Consider the following 22617-nt stretch of genomic DNA (forward strand, 5'->3'; position numbering starts at 1 on the left):
TACAGGCTTATTCCTGCACTTTTGCCTGTTGTTTGGTTCGTTCTGACTGAGATGAGCCCAGTTGCTTCTCAGGTTGAATGTATAAAGAGTTTGGAGCACATTAGCGTGGGAGTGTTGTTGTCTGGCACCAGTGACACAATAAAACCAGCCAGTGAGTCCAGCAGAGTTAAAGATCCAGGAGTTTGATGTAAAAGCTCCCTTGAATCATCTGACCTTGACTCTGGTGGTGATGCAGCCAACTATTGATTGATCACAAAGTATCCAATTGTGGAAAGGTTTTTCACCACCAGTTCGCCAGCTTTTTCAGCCCAGACACTACGTCACCATGAAAAATGCTCAATAAACTAACATTCAAACAAATATTTATAATTTAAAAGTTTTCCATATGTTAATGAGGCATTATCTAATGTGCAAATGTACACTTACAGAAGTAAATGTGAAGCTAAAAAATCTTGAAACTGTATGACTCCATATGTCAGTAAATACTCCACTTCTTTAGAATACCATGCCATGGAAGGGAAGGGAACTAGAAGGGAACTGTGTGTGTGTGTGTGTGTGTGTGTGTGTGTGTGTGTGTAGCCTGCATTTAATCTCCACTGTGGCAATGAAAACACAAGACATTTCACCCAAATTCTTTCACGATCCATGTTTTCTCTTTTGTCGTCTCGTTTTTTTGTTGTCGTTTTGCTTTTAGTTTTTGCAGTCATCTTGACGTTGTTCTAGAATGTTTTTATAGTTTTGCTGCTACACAAAAAAAAAAAAACAGTCCAAACCAATGGATGAAGGTTAACAGAAGCCCTTCCATAAAAAGCTGCAGAATCCAGATTGACTGCAATTAAACAGCTACGTTCGCTGTCTGTCAGTGAGAGGGACTCAGTTGGCGAATTCAGGGGAAAAAACTCCTTTTACAAAAACTGAATGGACACATAATGGACCCCGAAGTACCCGGTAGTCTGGCAGTTTTTCAGATTTTTCTCTCAGGAGTTTTGGATGCTGACAGGCCTGGAGCTTCCACAGAGACGGAGACCAAGACCTCAGGCTGACAGCGGCCTCACTGTTAATTTTGCATCACATACTGACGTTGTTAACTTGAGACGATGTGATGTCAGCCAGAATCACTTTTGTCATTGTAAACTCAGCGTTCACTGGAGAGCGTCTACAGCAGAAATGTATTTATTTTTTTCGCCTCATATGATGTCTGACACCCGTTCAGACAAGTTAAGGCTATGGACTGAATCTTTGTCTTTATATTTTTTGAGGACGAAATCATGATGTTTCCCTGAAATCAATGTTAAAGTGACCGTCTGCCCGTTTTGGCACCTGGAGAAGAGTGAGGCTAGTAAGAGTATGCTTAAAACAAAAATTAAGAATAAATACCTCAGCCCTTGAATATCAACTGGATGAAGTGAGCTGGACTGTTTTGCACTCTCCAAATCATAAAAATACATATAATTTTCTTTTCTTCATTTCAGCTGCGGAAAAGCACGATGACAAGGCTGGGGGGCGGGGTCAGGAAATGATTTGTGTGTGGGGGGTCAGAGTACCACCCTGTACAGATCCTTGTGTGTATGCGCGTATGAGTGTGTCTGTGTGTGTAGGCTGGAAGCAGTGATTCACTAATGTTGTGTTGTTAATGAAGGGGTTTGCGTGCCTCTGGGCTCAAAGGCATATTGGTAGAAGAGGTGTATTGAATCAGCACTGACCTGCAAGGTTAACTCTTTGGCGAGGGAGAGGAGAGCAGCGTGCCCAGAAGCTATCGATTCACAATCACTCATCTGCTTGGCCTTCCTTATCTTCCACTCTGACACTAACTCAAGTATGCATTTGATTTTTCCTTCCCTATCTCCAGCTCTTCCCCTCCGGTCCTACGCAGTGTTGCCTCATTTAGGTGTTTCTTGTTCTTCACATTTTATTTTAATGCCTCTCTAATGCTACATGGTGCCCATCTTTCTCCTCAGTTGTCAAGACAATTCTTTTGTTCACACAGGGGAGAAAGTAAGCTGCTTAATTTCATGTTCGCTCCTACCCCTCGATTGAACGAGTGATAATTGGCAGACTGTAGGTGTCTCAGCTTGATGCAATACGCGTTAATCCATTCACCATCCCAAATGACGCAAGGACAAAGTAATGTGTGTGAGGTTTGATCTACAGCTCTTTGTTTAAGACTTCAATGTCCACAAGATACCACCTCAACATGTCTAAATTCAAAGCGCCTGTGTTACCCTTTTGCTTCCTTATAAGGCTTTAACATCCTCCACTCTTGGTGAAACTCCTCCAACATTGATTTGCTTTATCTGTGCAGCCGTATTTAGTTTTGACCATCTGCTTCCTGCTTTGTCACTTGTCTCATAGCCATGATTGACCTGTCAAATTGTCAACAGAAAATGCAGCATTCAAACAAGAAATCAGTTGGCCAATTAACACCTCTGAGGGTTTCAACCACGCGGCCTCCTCAACAAAGAAAAGTTAGAGCTCTCCTGGTCACATGCAGGCTTTGAGTAATCAAACTTTGTCAAGGAACCGGTGTGAGCTAAAGTTGTAGAGATAAAAATACCCCAAAAAGTGAGTTGGATGTTAAATATTCATCTTGCCTCAATGAATTCACCAGGACCACCTTGAACATCTAGACTGTACTCCCATCACCAGCCTTGAAATGTACCACCGCTCGTCATCCCTTTGAAGAAGCAGCACATCAACTTCATCGATAAGTTAGTCGTGAATATCTAAGTGTTGATAACAGACTGTGTCATGTGTTATTTATTGAGAAAAAACATGCTAAAGATTCCAGTTTTTCCCAGACATCAATAATGATAAATAATCATTGGGGTAAGCTGAATAAATGCAAAGACATATAGCGAATGCCGATGCCTCCGTGACTGATGTGGGGTTCACATCTCGTTGTGTGAAGTTCAAAAGATGTGAATTAGATGCTGAAACCATTCAAAAAAATGAACACAAACCCCCATGGGAGGTTTTGGAGGACAAGACATGCAGCAGTCTGCACCACCGTCCTGAAAACACCAAATGCAGGAATATGTTTTGGAAAAATGCTTCAAGAAGACTGTTGGATCTAAGACAGGTAGCCTCTCTGGAAGCGTCAGTAGCTGGTGACTGTGTTCAATGTGAGGCTGTGTTCAGCAACCATCCCAGCACATTTTAACATAAAGCTCCCAGTCAAGCACAGTCAGGAACGCATCCAGGGCTGATGCTACAGTCAACAAGTCCCATCCCTCCATCCATCCATCACTTCACCCTGGACGGGTCGCCAGTCCATCGCAGGGCGCGACAAGTCCCTTTGAAGCTCATTTGCTTTTGACAGGACACATGAAAAAAATGGCAAATCAAATTTAAAAAAAAAAAAAAAATTCTGACTGTTCTGTATATTCCATTTCATCTGGACTTAATGTTATATTCCTTATGTTGATATGACTTCTGGTGTTATAACCTGCAAAAAAATGCTGCAGCAGATTTAAAAGTTTGGTGATTTCACCGGAGCAAAGTCAAACTGCTGTCTGCAGTTGCAGTGTTTGATGCGTCCATCTTCTTACCCAGCTGGCATGAGCTCACTGGTTCTTTGCATACACACATCTTTACATTCTCCATCCCATCCATCCATTGTCTTCCACTTATTCCTATTAAGGGTTGCGGGGGGGTGGAGCCTATCCCGGCGGCTACGGGCGAGAGGCGGGGTTCACCCTGGACAGGTCGCCAGTCCATCGCAGGGCCAACATAGAGAGACAAACAACCATTCACACTCACAGCCACACCTACAGTCAATTTAGAGTATCAATCAGCCTCGTCCTCAATTGCATGTCTTTGGACTGTGGGAGGAAGCTGGAGTACCGGAGAGAACCCACGCAGGCACAGGGAGAACATGCAGACTCACACAGAAAGATCCCGTGCCCGAGCCGGGACTCGAACCTGGAACCCTCTTGCTGTGAGGCGACAGTGCTGACCACCCATGCAGCACATCTTCACATTCTGTCTTTTCAAAACAGCACGGTATATCCAAAAATGACCCTTGAGGACTCTGAACGCTGTCAGTTGGCATGAAGACATTCATGACAAGATATCAGAACAAGCGTGTATGTCTTTTACAACGAACCATATAAAGACTGCTCTTACTGTTCTCTCCTGTGACGATGGTGCTCTTTCCTTTATCCACTTAAATTGCATTCAATTTAGTCATCACCTTCACTTGCAGTTTTGCTGCATGGCAGGTGAAAATTAAAAACCCACTAGCCTCAAATAGCAGACACCTTCAGTGTGCAGTGAGGGGCAGCTCTACAAGCAGGGAGCAACCAACTCGTAGATTAAACAAGTGTCAAGTGGAGACGTAACAAACACAAGTAAAGGGGCATCTGAGCAGATTGCCTTTTCAAAGACGCACTGATTAGATTTGAAAACCAGACTTTTAACTCCCTTTGAGGCTGAATTTGTACTGTGTGTAAGCTTTAACTGAGTTATTTGACTCAATGCTGTCTGCTGAATGACTGCACAATCATGTTTGCCTAATTAAAGCAGCCACTTAACCACAGGGGCTGTGAAAAGAAACAAAACCACTGCCCTGAATAGGGTACATTCATCGGTGTAAAAAGGCAGAGCTTTGTGAGGGGAAGGACACTAAGCATTTGCTTATGCAGGTTTTAGGCGGCTAAATCTCTCTATTATGAGATTATTTTCTAAAGTAGAAAACAGGAGACACCATACAATGGACACATGGCGCTGGAGTTGTGTCAGCCAGACACCCTCTGCCCTCTACCAACCCCCAAAACATAATGCACACTTGGCATTATGTCCCAGTTTAAATGCCAGCTACCCAGGGATGCGGCTTCTATTGAGGACACTGAGGTCACTTATTTGGGACTCTTACAAAAAAAAACCCCAAAAACACAAAATAACCATGCAAGCACTCTTTTAAATATATATTTGTAGACATCATTTTGACACTGCTCTGGGCCAGTGGATCTCTGCATGACTGCTCGCTCTCCTCTTTAAAACAGTCCTGGGGGCCTACGGCTGAGCATCGTAAAAGAAAGCAGCGTTATGAGCGTGAGGGCGCAGGCCTGACAGCATGTCAGTGTATCAAATGCGCTGACATTTTGCATGGCTTGTTCCTGGATGGGGAAAAGCCTGCAGGACAATCCTGTATATGTGAGCGCTGAAATGTCACATGAGAAGAAGGTGAATTATTAAGAGACAGGGGCCATTTAAGAGAGAGCTCCACGGAGCAGCAGATGCCTTTTGTCTCCGATTCAGCAAAGCGACATCTGTTATGGATTGTTTCATATGCATTGACCTTCAAGCCTACTTAGAAAAGAGAAAAGATGAGATAAAGACGAGTACGTCTCATTTCTCTTTCCCTGCCCCTCGTCCTTAGTAAATGCACTAGATGGGATTGGAATTTTTTGCCTCTATCTTTTCATGGGGAGGTGACGGCAACAAATCACCCCTGCCACCCTACACCAATCGGCTGGAACATTACTAAAGATCACCCAGAGTTCTCTGCACAGAATACTTATGGCGAGCACTGGTGGCTCCTGGGTAAAGTTCAGGCGGCTGCTCTGTACTCCATCAGGCTGTCATTTAAGTCGGAGCTCACGCTGGAAGCCTTTTTCAGTGGCACTCAGCGGAACATCATGTTCATGCAGCAGAGATGGCGGCAAACATTTCACAGACTTCCCGCTGTTTTCTTCACTGCCTGTGTTACTTCTCAGCACTGCGGTCACCGGAATGGGGTCATTGATTGACTGATTGATTGACTGATTGATTGGCTGGAGCCTAAATGATACTGTATATTGGTCTGCAGATAGTGTCCCCTCAGAGATAGACCTTGGTGTATATTGATGAGTAGCAAGTGTGCGCTGCCATTAGTACTTTTAAACCAGTTTACATGGTGCTCATCAGGCTTATAATTCCTCTGCATTGGGTCTCCCACTGGTGGGTACATAAGTACGACTTCCATCTGATCACAATGCCAGAATGGGTGACAAATACACGATAGCTTTAGAATTTTAAATGTTTGATCAGTTTTTATGGTTACACGTAGGTGACAGGAGTGTGCAGACTGAAATATTCACATTATTTGTTGGGGATAAATGTCTACTATCTGATGTAATATTACTTCAGTGTTGATCACTGCAGGTCCTACCAGACACAAAAGGTCTGTAAGACTGAAACAGACTCACTCATCAGAGTGGTTGATGTACAATGCACATGGTATTATCTAAAACCTGGAAATAAATTATAATTATTCAATAACCGGCTCTCTTCGTGGGGAAAAAGCCTGATTGTAGTTCTGTGGTTAACGCAAAGAAGTGTACACATTTTGTATCTTCTCAGGTTTTTCACATTAAAAAATTAGTTCTCAAATTACATGTACAAAACAAGTACTCGTGAAAACAGAGTATTTAAAATCCACTATATAGTGTATTAGTGTCATGTGGATAATTTATCTCTGTAAATGTTAACTCATTTCTTAAAAGAACCTTTAGTTTAGTTGAAGTTCATTTTGAATGGATATACTACACTAATATATATATATATATTTTTTTTTTCTTCCCGATTTTGTTTTTGTTCTTTGTGGCGTGACTGTGTTTTTTTTAGTCTGGTTCCTACTGCCCATAAATTGTTTCATGTGTTTTTACATTTTTCATTTTAATACAGCATTTAACTTCACACTTCAATATTTTCCTTCCCCATCCACTTCCGTTTAGCGCGAGTGCTCCATTCAATGCAGTGAAGTTTTGTTGACACAATTTGTCAGACCTCATTAGCGATCGATAGCGAGTAGACGGAATGCCACAAAAAAGACCACGACCAAAAGGGACAACAACAAGCCTTGAAAATTTTGGTTTCACAAAAAAAATCAAACGAACAGCATCCAGCACGGCGGTGGCTGACGACACCGGCTGCGGGCTGGGCACCAGTGCTGCTCCTGGACCCGAGAGAGCTAACAACGTTAGCTCGGCTAACGCCACCAGTGCCACCAATGATGAAGGTAAAAACCTTTTCGGCAATGATTGAAGGATTGATTGATTGATTGATTGACTGACTGAATAGCAGTTTGCATAGGAAAAGCTACAGTTTCACCGTGACAGTACTGTACAGGTCACTCACTGGTACACTGGTTTATTATTTAAGTTGGGGTCCATTTTGAAACTCTCATAACATTGAATGACATACAAATAAAACAAAGTACTATGCAGTAGATATGAAAGAAAAAAGGTAAATAAATAAATAAATAAATATATATATATGTACCGTAAATTCCGGACGATAGAGTGCACTGTTATGTAAGCTGCAGATGCTTATTTTAGGGAAAAAATCAACTTTGTACACGTATAAGCCGCACCGGTAAATAAGCCGCGGTGCACGGTGGAAACACCTCGGCCGCTCGTTCTCTGCGTGTTGACCCAGTCTTCCAGAGCGTTTTCAAGTCCGGGCCATCTGGTATTATGACCTCTGAAAGCTTTTGTCGTCTTTTTGCATTGGGTCAGTTCGTCATGTTGCCGCCTCCAGCGTCTAACCATCGATTCGTTTATGCCAAACTTTAGTGCTGCAGCTCTATTTCCATCTTTAACCGCCAGATTGATTGCCTTTAACTTGAAAGCTGCATCATAAGCATTCCTTCTTCTGCTCTCCATCTTAAGGGTGAGTACAAATGACTGACGCTCCAAGTACAGTACTTAGAGAAATTACCATCACATTTAGCTAGGAATTTCCCTAAGCACGGTACTTGGAGTTACCATCAGGAACAATAGGGAATTACTGCCCGCTGCCGCTGCCCACCACACCCCAGGGTGAAGGTAAAATCCTCGTTTCAGACGCACCTGAGTATAAGCCGCGGGGCATGGAGCGTCGAAAAAAAGTCACGGCTTATAGTCCAGAATTTACGGTATATATATATATATATATATATATATATATATATATATATATATATATATCAAAGGTAAGTGAGAAAAGGAACAAATATTGATGGTCAAGACTGAATATGGACAACATTTAAATCCCACCGTTAATTTTAAAATACATATATCCTCTAAAACTGGCTTCAAATGGTGACAATTTCGATAGAAAAAGCACCACGTTTTTTAAAAAGAGACCCAGCGGCCCCCATAGCTCTCTGGGTATACTTCGACTCCTGTATGTATGTATATACATTTTTCTCCCAAATAGCAGTCCTGATAATTTCTTACTGTCAGGCTCTTCTAATGTCATAAAAATGGAAACAGAATAATCTGAACCTCTGAGGAAGGACAGTAGAAGGGCTGTGCTGCGCTGGAGGACAGAGATGGGAGCTACAACCTGCTCCTTCATGTACAGTGGTAGGAAGACGCTGGACTCAGTTTCATTCTTGTCATGCTGATTTCACCCTCAGGCTGTGACATGCTCTGATAGATTTTGCTGCCTCCATGGAAATGTCTGTTCGTCCACCAAGTAAATAGTGATTCCTGGTTTTGTTGTCTCTGAGAATTTATGAAACAGTATGTGAGCTTTATTTTGCTTTTATGTTGCCTAAAGTGATAACTACTGTGCCCTCACCCAGTGTGTTTGGAGGCCCAGCCCAGCATCCAATACCTCAAAATAACATCTTTTTAGGATGAAGAAATAGTCTCCCTCTCAAATGAAAGGTTAAGTCCAGCAGACTTCACCCCCCTCCACTCAGGAGGAGGCTCTTGTTCGCTGACGTTAGCAGATAGAGCCTTAACAAGGCATTCCGCTGAATCCATGCATCCTACTGTTACTCCACACTGAGTTCATCACACATAATGTCAGAATGTTTGTGTTTACAAAATTAAAATAACTTTTATTATTAACATGCAAAAAGCCATCTAAGTAAGCATGGATATGCATTGTATCCTGGTTATCTAGCGTGAATCAAATGTTCAGGGATGGACAACTAGCTTTGACCTCTACTTGATATTTTTTTCAAGCTTGGTTTCTACTTGACTACGCCATTTTTTTCCCCCGGAGCACCCATGGCTCCCTGTGAGTGGCGCGCACATGCGGCAGCATGCATGTAGACAAGCGATCCCTCTCTAGCTGAAAACCTCTCGATGATGTGTCTTGGCCCTGTCACAGTTCTGGTTTGTTTGTGGTTTGAACGTGATCCAAACTTGATCCGGGCCAAGTACCAGATGACTGCAGGTTGAAGCTAAATGGCTCCTGTAACCTGGTGCTTTGCATCTTTTGATGCAACAGACAAGTAAACTGTAGCACTTGGTGTTGTAGAGACTACGGCATCACAGTCATACGCCTTGGGATCTTGACCACCAAAATCTTCTCTATTCATCCTCAAGTATGCAGGGATCTGAAGATGTTTTAAGGAGAATTGAACAGACAGCTGTATGGGAGGATGGATGTGAACAACCTGAACACATCATACCTCCAGTGCTGCCATACTGGCATAAATGCCACAAGCAAAAATTTGTAGAAATACGGACCTTCTTGGCATGTGGATTATTCCTCTATTGGTCCTCCCCTAATTACACCTGGCTGATAAACAGAGTGATGTCCTCACATGGTTTGTTGTGCTGGATTTTAATTCACTTGGATCTTTCTGTGTGAAAGCAAACCAAGAGGAAAACTCTCCAACTTTCCAAAGTCAGTGACTGATTCAGACCAGAGCAAACAAACTTGAAGTGAAAAGAACACACATAAAAAGAATAATCTGGCTTTAAGATCATCTGTACATATACCATGGCTGGATAGTATTTAAATCTTTCTGAACTGAACCACAGATTCTATATAATCATAAAATATTCTGTTCTGCTGCTCTGAGGACATAAACCATAAGAAGTGACCTTACAGTGATGCATTAAAAGGCTTTGGAAGTCCGCGAGTACACAAACAGAAACATATGCAGCAGATGGTTACATCGACTCGGACCTGGCGTGGGACTGATATGACCTTCACTGCAGCAGAAAAGCAATCTCTCACTGCGATTACATAGGTGTGTTTAAGGGGAAAGCGGCTTGGGCGTAGGTGGTTGGGGATAGATGACAGCTTCCATTGGGATGGGACAATGGAGGAGTGCATTAACAGCTTCTGTCTGGTGTCCTACCAGAGGTGTCAGTTTCGTGGCATTGTTTTTAGTCCCCTGGCAGTGTGACCTTGTCTTACTGAGCAGTAGCTATTAATTAGCCAAGCGTGTGTGTGTGTGTCGGTGTGTCGGTGTGCCGGAGGGGCTGAGTATTACGTGGGTGGTTGGTGGGGGGTGGGGGTGTTGTGAGTGGCATCCTTTCACAGCCAGGCTGCCTGCCCGCCTGCCTGGCTGTCTATGTGCGATCAATGAGGTGGAGGAAGGTGAGGAGGAAGGGCAGGAAAGTGCGGAAGGTGCTTTGGAGTCGAGCCGTGTCTGCGAGGGCATTTTCCCTGACATTAAAGAGCTCTTTGAGCTATATGTTGCAGGCATGCCTCCTCTGTTTCTCTGTACTCCTCGCACGCCCGCGCCTCATAGCCTTTCTGCTTCATAGATGATGATGTGCCTTGTTGGGCCTCATAGCTCCTGTGTGTGTGTGTGTGTGTGTGTGTGTGTGTGTGTGTGTTACTGTCTTTCTCTGCCCTTGGCCAATGCTCCAGAAAACATGAAGTCATGCTGGGCGGACTCCACAAGCTAGTGATCTCTCTCTGCATTGCTCTGATCGACGTCCAGCGAGGCACAAAAGCCTGCCATCCCTCTTCGTTGCTCCCCCTCCACCCCTCTCTCCACCCCGCTCTCCACCCCCTACATTGCCTGTTCTCACTGCACACACTCTCCCCCCGCAGCCACACACACACAAACGAAACCACAAACATACACTTCTTAAAAAAATCTTTTCTCACCTTTTATTCATCCTCTCATTATAATCCTGAACCCTTTTTCACAACACCCCCCTTCTCTCTGCCTCTTTTCTTACCCACATTGTCTTGTGGGGTTTCAATTGTCTATGTAACGTTTTGGAATAGAAATGTTCATTTTTTTTATATTCTTCACCTATAATAACATCTTGATGGTGATCATCTGACTCCAATCTGTACTGTCACCATCAAGTTAAAATTCATGACAAAACAAAGAAACACGTTTATGCTATGTTTCAAAAATTGTGTGCAGAGCCAGGAAAGCATCAGAATAATGCATTTATTTAGTGTCTGAGCAATTCTAAGAAGTAGCAGAAAATACTCAGCACAGTACAAATTTAAGGTACAATTATTTTATCGAATATTTCAATATTAAAGGTTTCAGAATCAGTTTTCACTTTTGAACCAGCCATTTTTAAGATTGTATCCTATCTGATAGCTGATGAGATTAAATTTGAACAACTAGGCCCTGCTGCTCACTCTGTGACCTTTTAAGAGTCTTCACAGCCAACCAAAACAGGACAGTTGAAGCCAAAAATATAAACAATGAGCTGCAATGAACTACAAAGCCCTGGGAAGCCAGGAGCTGTAGGAGTGCCATCCAACACATTAGCTGGTCACGATACCCCTGAAGTGACAGGGGACTCAATAATACATTAAAATGAGAAAAGCTGGACCACCTTAAAGGTCACTCCACTCTCAGAGACATTCAGTAAAATAAGTAAACAGAATGCCTCAGTTTTACTGAGCTTACTTTACTTCTACATCGCTGCTTTGCTTTACAGTGCTGAAGGATGTGAACACTTCTAGGAGGAGAACTAAAAGGTTTTAGCAGCAGGCTATCAACTGTGTTTCCATATTAATGTGCCGATGGACATTTGACATGGTTAGATTACTGTACTGCGTCCCCTCCACACAGTGCAGCAGTGTGTAGTCTAATGCAGTGCAAACTATACCCTGCAAGCAGTCAGATGCTTTGATTTAACACTGATTTGTTTTTAGTCTGGACAGGCATAATTTAAGATTCATTACACATGAAGTATATTAAAAAAGCTGCAATGATTGTGATGTTCTGTTTATTAGCATTTAGTAGCGTCCATCAATTTGGGGGGTGGAGCTTTACAAGGCACACTGACAGGAGGGAGATATTTGCTTGGCTGTAGAAATGGAACATCTATCTCAGATTTCTGCCAGATTACTAATTTGTTTGCATCCTCTCTCATGGAAACAATCTTTCCTGTCCTCAGTTTGCAGCACCATGTTGTCTGCACGGCCACCAGCAAGCTGCAGAATGACCGTTACACCACCCCCCCACCCCCCATGTCACAATGCAAGCCTACTGTTGCGATAAAGCTGCACACCTCCTCAAAAGAGCAGCTCTACACTGGGGGGGTTAAAGATAGCATGAATCTGTGTGTGTTGGTGGATGGCTGTGTGTGTACCTGTATGTGTGTTTTCAGTGGATGTCCTTCAGCACAAAGAGTATTGGAGGGAGATGTAAAGAATGCTAATGAAGTGAATCACCAGAATAAGGACTGACTTTGCCAACACTGGCATACATGCAAGGTATCCCTATGTGTGTGTGTGTGTGTGTGTGTGCACGTGTGCGTGCACGTGAATGCATTTCCATGTTCACTCTGTGAAGTCAAGTGAAGAGAGCGAGTGAAAAGTGGGCGAACCAAGGTTAAGTACAGGAACATAGTGATAGGCTGTGCATTTTAATTAAGACCTGAGCAAACAGTCTGCAATTCCCCTAAATGGCCCCCTGTGATGGATGACAGGAACCAGTGTTGTCTATTTTTCTTCTCAAGAGGAACTTTTGTGTGAGCAGCAGTGTGTTTGGACACAGAAGGCCAAGCTAGCTAAAGTCCCCGCTCTTTTAAGCTGTATTGACTCCTGGCACCAGTCGCTGAGGCTGAGTGTTTGAGAGGAAATGAGCTACCTCGCTACAAATCTCCACTGCAACTGCTCTGCATTTTAAGTACATACAGTACCGTCAAGCATGTTTGTCTGCATGCAGATGTTTGTGAACTCTGGGAGAGTAAAAAAAAAAATCTCTCCAACAATACCGCCTTCAAGAATTCACATCTCAATGCTATTGTTTTGATGCTTCTTTTATTGTCGTACAGTCTCATGGCTGAATTTGAGGATAAATGGCAAACGTATGCAACTATGCATTTTCATGCCACAACCATTTTTTGCCTCTCACCCTAACCTGCACCTTTGACCATCAAAATCCTCTCAGCTTTCAGTCCAAGTGGACATTCGTGGCAAATTTGAAGGACATTCCCCCATAGTGGATGAAAGATGCTACATTTTCCTGTTCATGTTATATTTCACCTGCTTCAAAGAAAATACAAAAATGATTTAGAGGACAAGAAGCCTCGGACCGGCACGGGTGACCGCTTAGAAAAGGTGGGAAACTGAAAAGGACAGGAAATGTAAAGCAAAGGAACACAGGAGGGAAGAGCTTTCAAATTAAATCAGGAACTGAAAAACAACAACAACAGAAAGTGAAATAAAGAGATAGAAACGCACTCATGAAATCAAGAAACATCCATAACTGAAGAATCGCACAGTCTTGATGGGACTGTGACAATGATCATCACTGATCATTACCATCAATATGATATTAATTATGAATGCATCCATTATGGCAACAGTTAAATGAAGTAGTCTGTCCCCAGACCAGCCATGAGCAGCCCTTGAGACATGAACAATAAGTAAATGTGGAGCGTCAGGTTTCAGTTTCCTAAAGTAAAATATGGCTTCCAAAAATGAAAAGAAATTCAGAGCAACAGAAAAGAAATGACAGTACGTGACCCAGTTTAAGTACTGAAACGTACAGTATACAAAGTATTTTAATGATGTACAGTAGCGGAGGTGGAGCTGATTATACGGTTCAGTGTGGTTTCATTCACAAAGGACTATATAAAGATGGTATGTTCTTCATTTAAATAAATAAATCTGAAATAATGCGCGATATCCTTTGCCACAAAATGCAAATGCCATTTTTAATGGGCCATTTTGAAAACACTCTCCAGTGTGGCAACACATTGGCAGGACAGCAGAGTCCAACCAGTGGCTCCTGGGCTTTACAGGGGACTTGTAGGGGCGGTAATAAGCCCACAACATGTGCACTGTAGGGGGACTCTGTGCCGCTCAATGAGCCTCTGGGGCAGCTTTAGAGAAGCAGCATTTTCATACATCTGAAGGAGGAAAATAAAACACTGATAGTGTGTGTACAGTGGTGTGCTAAATGAGTGTATTTGTGTTTGTTGGAGCGGTCTGTGCAAGGGCTGCAATGGACATTGACACTATTCAGACAGTAGTTAAAGTGTCAGGCTGGGAAAGTCTGGTTATCTTTGAGGATTCATTCTATTTTAATCAAAACATTAGCTCATTATAGCCTTTATTCATTAAGTGTTTGAGAATTTGGCTTTTCCTGCTGAAGGATGAGCTCTTTGTCATTCTATCTAATCATCCTCCCCAATCGCACAATGCTGCTCCAGCTGATGTTAATCAAGCTCTTTGAGTTTACAGCAAAAAATAGTAATTTGAGAGTCAGCGCTGACAAGTGCATGGCATTAGCTGTATTACTGAAAACAGAAGATACGACATCAGCGCAGCTGGGAGTGTTGTAAACCTCAGTGAGGCTGATAGCACTGGCAGGGCAGAGGCAGTGCGGACAGGAAGGATTTGAATGGGAAGTTTTATCAATATGTCACTTCTGGCTCTGCCATATGGTGATTATATCACAACCAAGAGGCTGCATTCCGCCCCGGCAGCTAGCAATAGCAACAAGTCGACTTGAAGTTACCACGACTTGCTGACAGTTGAGGTGGAGCAGCTGGAGGACATCAGATGAAAGACTCCATAAAACATGATCCAGATTAATTCAAATCATAAAGTTTTTGATCACTGACGCCCCGCCCCCACAAACACGCCACTCTCGCAGTTGGCTCTGTGTCGCCGTGGAGTGTGACCTAAAAACAGAAATAAAGATGATGTATAATTTTGTTCGTGCAATATAAGCTGATTTTATAACAGCTATCATGCAAATTTATTTAAAAAGAGTTGGAGTCTTCTAGCTCCTTTATACATGTTCACGTGAAGAAAGTGTCTAATCAAACAAGCTTTGTAAAAGACTGGAACGAAAGCAACCACGCTTCTGCTCCCCACCACAAATTCAGTTTCTATCTGTTCTCCACACTGAAACTATATTTGTTCCAGGTGTGTTTTCCCAAACAAATCTCCGGAGATGGATAATCAGTTTTAATATGGCATGTCAGCCATGAACTCTCAGGTGATGGACAATAGGATTTTCTTTTTTCTTCATACTCTTCCATATTCATTACTGGCTGGCAGGAGCGCTCTCAATTATTATCACTTAGATTTATTATCACTTTAATTTGTCCCTGTAACGCTTCTATTTGCCCCAAGGTTGTTGTTGTTTTGTTTGTTTGTTTGTTTTTCGACTGTCACCCGCACACACAGCTTGTTCTCTTTTGTTTCGGCTCCTTTTCGCAAAGAAAAATGTAAAAAAAAAGATACATTAATCAGGTTCAGAGTCATTGAACTTGTGTATTTTTTTCTTTGTGTATGTGACGCATGATAGATGATTATAGATGTGATTGCCATTAACATGTAAATGGTTTGTCTTCAAGATTGCTCCTTATAGGACAGCTTGTCCTTGACATAAACAAGCTGTCTTCTCAGGAGGGCCCAGCCGTTGTTGGAGACATGTTCAAATCTTCTCGTCACGTTCAAACCTTCTCGTCACGTTCAAACCTTCTCGTCACGATCAAACCTTCTCGTCACGATCAAACCTTCTCGTCACGTTCAAACCTTCTCGTCACGTTCAAACCTTCTCGTCACGTTCAAACCTTCTCGTCACGATCAAATCTTCTCGTCACGTTCAAACCTTCTCGTCACATTCAAACCTTCTCGTCACGATCAAACCTTCTCGTCACGTTCAAACCTTCTCGTCACGATCAAACCTTCTCGTCACGATCAAACCTTCTCGTCACGATCAAACCTTCTCGTCACGTTCAAACCTTCTCGTCACTTTCAAACCTTCTCGTCACGTTCAAACCTTCTCGTCACGATCAAATCTTCTCGTCACGTTCAAACCTTCTCGTCACGTTCAAACCTTCTCGTCACGTTCAAACCTTCTCGTCACGTTCAAACCTTCTCGTCATGTTCAAACCTTCTTGTCATGTTCCGTCCTTGCAGCAGCAGCACTGCCTCCCGTATTAAAACTCAGAACTCAAAGCTGCAACTGACATCCTAAAGTGTAAAAAGCCTAGAAATCAAACTTCCCGCTCACTTCTCAGTCCTCTCTTTTCACACAGCTCTGTGGGGACGAGGATCAGCTAAATGCCTATAATTTTAATATTTATACATTCATTGTGCAGAGCATTTTTATGTGCAGAAAATTTTCCCCTTGACACCCACCCGTGCTTTGCTTCCTCTCTCCTCCTATTCTTCACCGCCAGCGTGACAGTCGGCCTCTGTTCATTTCTCCTCCTCCTCTGCTGCCTGGTTGCCATGCAGCAGGACTGTCTATCAGTGACCCCCGTAACTGTTGCTAGGAGAGGAGTGTAATTTTATCATCAGTGCTTAATTCCTTTGCTATTCATCCACTGTCCTCACTCTATATTCCCCCTGTTGCGGCTTCCTCATCGCCCTCTCTGCAGCTCTCCTTAAACCCATCCCTGTCTTTAGCCCCTCCCACCTTTGTCCTTCACCTCTCTTTTAAATCCACCATCATCACCCTTCCACGCTCTGACTTAAACGTTTTTCTTGAGGCGGGCTCTTCCTCTGAACACTTCTCTAGAGCAGTAACTGCTAAGTAACTTAAGTCATTGTTGATATATGATGAGTAGGAGTCTCCAATGGAAGAACCAATGGAAGTTTTTAGCTTTTCCTTGACAGATGAACAGAAAATGCTCAGAAGCAAATACATCACATTTACTCAGAAACAACGGAACTCTACCACAGCTGGATTTGTCCCCTGCTCGCTCACTCACTAGGTTTACCTACATGGATGCAGTGGAGGTGTAGTTGCAGCTTGATTTGGTTGTTTAATTGGACTCATTGTCCCAGGATACATAAACGGCCAAATCGATTTACTCACCCAAGTTTGTCCAATTTTGGAAAACAAGGTGGCAGTTTCCCAGCTGCTGGTCAGACTTCCCATCGGCTTAGATGGTGAAGTGAGTCCAGTCCAGAAATCTGTTGTTTCCACCGTGGTTTCATGCCATGATGAAATGTCCCTTGACTGTTCGCTGTGAATTCCTGGTTAAACATCACCTTGGATATATGCACAAGCCGTCAAGCCAGTTTGAAGCGTATACTTACCGGAATACTTGGATTCCACTGATATCTCAGTGCGCAAGTTTAACTTTGAAACGTAGGATTTAGATTGGACGAACACATTTATGTTCATTTTAAAAGTCCAGTTTAAATCGGACAGATTCTAACCTCATGCTACATACGGTATGTTGGTCTGGTAGATATTCTGCCATGATACTCAAAAGTTAAGGTGAAAATGAGTCAAATAATCCCGCGCATTTTGTTCACAATATCTTCTTTATGTTTAATAGTACAAATGAGCACATGTCAGCAGTTGATCTTGCGGCGCACGTGCAGACTGCCAGGACAATCAGGGGTCGACTGGAGCGAATACATGGTGGCGTAACTCAATTCCCGACTGTATGATCTAGCTATGTTAGTCCCCACATGTCTCGCTGGATGTTGGCAGTTTTTTTCTTTTTTCAATTTGGAGATAAAATTGTTCCAGTAGATGCAGCAACCAAACATTTCAGGGGTGTGGTGGCTGTCATGAAAGGAGTGAAGGACAACACTCTTGGAGGATGAGAGGGGTTAGGTGAGGATTAGGAGGATTGAAGGAAGGAGGGATTGAAGACACGAGCAAAGAATTGATGAAAAGCCACCAAGTGAAAGACAAAGAGAAAGAGGGAGGAGAAAGAAGTGGATGTGTTCAGCATGGATGAAGGGGGTTAGGAAAGGGCCCATGCATAATTCCATTTTCTGTTCTGAGCAGTATTGGGAATCAATAATGTAATTCATAGAAAAGCCATAGAGCAGCCTCCTATTGTCATTCACCGACATGAGTCAGGCTTACTTCCCAAAGAATTAAAACAGGAGGGGTTTTCCTTTGTTTACCCAGACTCTTTAAATCTCCCCCACAATGCTGAGCATAACTCTGCAGACTTTCCATTAAAGCGTGATTGACATTTTCAGGTTTGCCTACAAACATATGGAGACAGCTCAGTTTATTCACTTTGATGCCCTGATATCTCACACACAAACACACAAACACTCAAGCACACACACAAAAACACACACACACACAGACGCAGACACACACACCTTGTTCACATCATCACAGCAGGTCATTGTGGGTTTACATGTGTCGTTCATCCTCCAGATCCTGTCAAGGTGTATTTTTGACGGTGTAAGGTGAGGTGACACACAACAGCACAGCATGAGATGAGAACACAATTAAAATATGAAGAAAAAAGAAAAGGAGTTCACACCTGTAGGTAATCAGTTGATTAGCTGTTGAATTTTCACCTTGGTTTGGTTTGTTCCCACGCAGAGAAATACCTCACCAAAAAATAAAGCACAAAATTTACAATACAGTCAAGGGGTGTTTGGGGATCCAAGACCACCTCCTCAGCTGGTCTCCTTCCACTTGTTTTGATGCACACAAGTGCAACTTCTGTATTCACACCTACCCAAAACCAGCCACACCAGGACTAGAAACACTCAAGACTTCAATTCAACCAAACTGAAAAAGGACGACGTGAAATCCCCCTTGAGACATTTCATTCACTAAGGGTTCAATTCAATTATCAACCAGAGAAATCCAAGTGGACCAAATCCAAGCTTTTACCAAGGCGACACCCACCACTTCAGACTTTATGCTTTTGGATGTATTAGAACAGAAGTTTTCAAACACACGTTATCAGGAGCTGATTGTGGTAGTACAGCTGGTGAGAGTACTGACGATGCTTATACTACAAGCAAACTGTACTGAGGGTTGTCTTTAAAGAGAGAAACTGCACATTTGAGTCTTCTGGAGTTCACTTCAGCTGGATGAAACAAGGCGCATTAAAAACACATCCTGTCCCGAGCAGCTCTCCTTAATTCAATGTGAATGTAATCTTTCACAAATATGCTTCAGTATAGACAGATGCCGTGCCGGCTGTTACTGTCTTGTGGAGATAGTCCATGAAGGTGCTGGTATAAGCGTGTTGATGTTCATTTCCTTCAGAGAGATTCTCTTTGCAAGAACTGATTTTCAGACTCTGAAAATGAAAAAGAAATTACTTTTGTAGGTGTCTGGCTTCTAAATTTGTTCTCTTGATGTCTACATCTTTAGATTGGAATGTCCTGCAAGAATGAGTCCTAAACTCTGTAAATAATTTAGCATTGGTGGTTCCCTCATCTCAAAGTCAATGGGATTTTTCATGGTTTCGTTGGTGACATTGCTTGAAATAAGGGCTTTGTTTAAGACTAGCTTAAGGTTAAGCTCACCAATTTATTGGACAGCATAAAATACAAATTTTAAAACAGCACTTGTAAATTGTGAAATTCTTACGTTTTAAGAATTTGTTTTTTCACAAGTGGCAACATGAGACCACATTGCTCATCACGTGGAAAACAGAAGAAACGTGAAGCTGGTTGTGGTGAAGTTGAAGTCGTATCTGTATTGTAGACAGTTTGTAGTATAACATTTACCCTGTACACAGGGGTGACAGTGGCTTAAAAGTCTTGCTAGAACTGTACGCGCGCCCTTTGGGCCCCACCCTTCCCGCGCTACCCCTGGAAATGCTTTGAAACCTGCTTTTTACAGTCACTGCCCACTACAGTGCTAACAACAGGGAACAGGCAGACATGAAAAAACAGATCATCAATATCACTCAATGATTTATTTAGCAAAATATCAGTTTGCACTTTACAGTGAGTGACAACACAAAACGTGGAAAATTTCAAGAACAATCACTAATTTGATTTTGCCCTGTTTTGTTTTTTTTTCTCTTTTTTTCGTTGCGTGAAAGCAGCACAGGTGTGGTTTTAACCAATCAAAGCTAACAATGCTGGTAACGTGACCCACGTGTCCGTCTGTCAGCCAACCAGAAACGCCTCGCATGTGGAGATGCGCTCATGGGCACGACTCCGTGTCAAGGCGGTTTCACACTGAACGAGCAAGGCGCAGGCTGTGCGGGGGAAGTCCATTCATTGTGTATGTGGGCGCGCTGTGACGTCACATGAGCACAAACCAAGCCCAGCAACTTGATAGCGCTGCGCGTGCTTGCGCCTCACTCCGCGCAGCGCGCCGTGTCTGCCGCGTTCAGTGTGAAACCGCCTTCAGACGTTGTTTTCTTGGTTTAATATGGGATTTTGACAGCTCCCTTCTCCTCCTTTTTTAACGGAACTCCGTTCCGGCTGTGAATATTTTACCAGAACTGCGTTCTGGCGCGTTCCGGCTCACTTTCACCCGTGCCTGTACATCTAAAGAATCAAAAATCGCACAGGCATTCATTCGATAAAACTACCATGCTGCATCAAATAGTCAAATATCATCTATTGTTGCCACACAGTTTATTTACTGCAATAATCCCAAATTCCATAAGCTTTTGGTCAAGGAAACCCATGGAGATGCTAGCATCTGGGCTGGCCTACAAAATACCTCATCCCTGCAGCACTCATGATAGGTGCACAGCAGCATCGAGGCTGGTCAACATGTGCTTGGCCTGATGCTGGGTGCCTCTCATCTGTCTGTGGTCTGGCTCCACTGAGACACCCATACACATGGATTCGAAAGATATCACGAAAATTACACACCAAATATTCTTTGAGTTCACTGACCATTATGTTATTGTTTTATCAGTGGCAAAGACTTGATATACTGTATATGTTGAATATTGTGTTAGTGTGTGGGCATGGAAATAACTGCATTTAACATAGACGTTAATACAGAGTGATTTGATTTGATGGCTCAAGTTAAAGGACCCCCTCATTAAAGAAAAAAAATAGCCTCTTTGAATTTTGGCTGCAACTTGGTATGACCTGCTTGGAATGCAAAGTTAAAAATGCCTTCAGGAGCTCTAAAACTCCACTCATTTCATTTTTGCATGATTTTTGCCATGTGAAAGATTTTTAAAAGGCCAAATCACAGAGCACAGTAGTGCCATTAGGAGAGAAGCTGTCAGGATTCCTGTCCTCCACTTTAAAGAAGCCCAGCATTCCATCTTTGCCTTTTCTTTAACAAGGATCAGAGGGGTCTCTCTGCCTGAGAGCAGGTGATTTCACACATGAAACCAGCAGAGGCACTCGTGATTTTCCATTTCAACATTGTACAGCAAAATGAAATGCTTGAAAATTCAATTATAAGAAATGCAGCTCCGCTGTAATATGTTTGACTGAGACAGAATTTCATATTTTTTTAAATGGTGTGAACCTTTAGACATTTACTTGACAGGTCTAAGTTCATTTGATGATGCATTTTATAATGTTCACTCTTAACAATGACTGCAGCTCAGGTAAGGAATCTACCTCTGCCAAGGAGGCCATATCTTCATTAGCATCTGTTTGTCTGACTGTCAGTAGTTACAGACTTGTGGTGGAGTGGTGCAGTACAAGCCAGGGAAGAACTCATTACATTTTAGGGCAGATTGGTGGCAACAGGAAATGACATGTTTTTTGGACACTTTAATGTCTCATATTTGCCAGAAACACTTTATGAACATAGAGATGGTGACTGTGAGCTTACATAAAGCAGTGTAACTGTGGTGAGGTGGGCCCATTTTTGTTTTCCGCCATTATTATGTCCGTTATTCAGGACACTGCAGTAGTACGCCACACCATTTACAATGCTGTTAGATTTAGGGAATTGCACTGAAGAACACAATACAACTTGTTGTTGTTTGTTCTTTTTGTAAAATGAATTTCCTGAGAAAAATTTGGGGGAAATGTCATGTCAGATTTCATCTGTCTGAGTGACACCCACAGAGAGTCTGTGAGAGGCCAAATCTGTCTGCCCTGCAACCTGAGATGCCTCACCATTTGTTGCATCAAGGTCATGGCCCATTTAACCTGTCACATGACCCACGGGCTCTACTGTTCATGTAGCCTGACCCAGAGACCTGTGGAACAGACAAATCACTTCTGGACTTCTGAGTAGCCAAAGATGAAGGTGGTATGACACAGATCGTGCCCACACCCTCAAATAGCCAATCACATACTGCACTGGTAAAAACTGGCTGCCAAATACCAAGACCAAAACCGAAACAATAGGAATCAGTTTTCAGACAAGTGACCTCGAGGCCAAAAGACCTTGCAGCTCACAAAACTCAAACGTTATCATCAGGGATACACTTAGTATGTCCCAAAGCCACAAAATCAGCCAAAACCCATAGGTCTTTATTTCCATCTGGTGTTAAGTATTTCTGCTTCTGGTAATTACAGTGCTGGCCCTTTCTATGTTTAGACCCGTCCTTAAAAGTTCATGAGACCATTCGATGTGTTCTGGAGAGTTCCACTCCATACACTAGTTATTCTTTGTTGTTGACCTTTGTCCCTGTCCCCACTGTGAATGTTATTGTGAGGCAGCTTGCATGATAAGTCAGCTAAGGGCACGCTTGGATGTCATGTGGCCCAGCAGGTATTCAGGCAGGGCTGAAGCATGCTCCTGAAGCTCTGCTACCGTTTATGCTAACCTGCCTGTCCTCATTGTTC

At 42.9% G+C, this 22617-nt stretch overlaps 1 protein-coding gene across 3 annotated transcripts in view; it reads left to right on the plus strand.

Annotated features, from left to right (window-relative positions):
• The window catches only part of LOC147267412 (receptor-type tyrosine-protein phosphatase gamma-like), a 508446-nt gene that overhangs the window by 75061 nt on the left and 410768 nt on the right, over positions 1-22617 (plus strand). The window lies entirely within an intron of this gene.

Source organism: Aulostomus chinensis, chromosome 3 (genome assembly GCF_037954235.1).
Source record: "Aulostomus chinensis isolate RoL2024-O1b breed Wild chromosome 3, RoL_Achi_v1.0, whole genome shotgun sequence".
Taxonomy (NCBI): domain Eukaryota; kingdom Metazoa; phylum Chordata; class Actinopteri; order Syngnathiformes; family Aulostomidae; genus Aulostomus; species Aulostomus chinensis.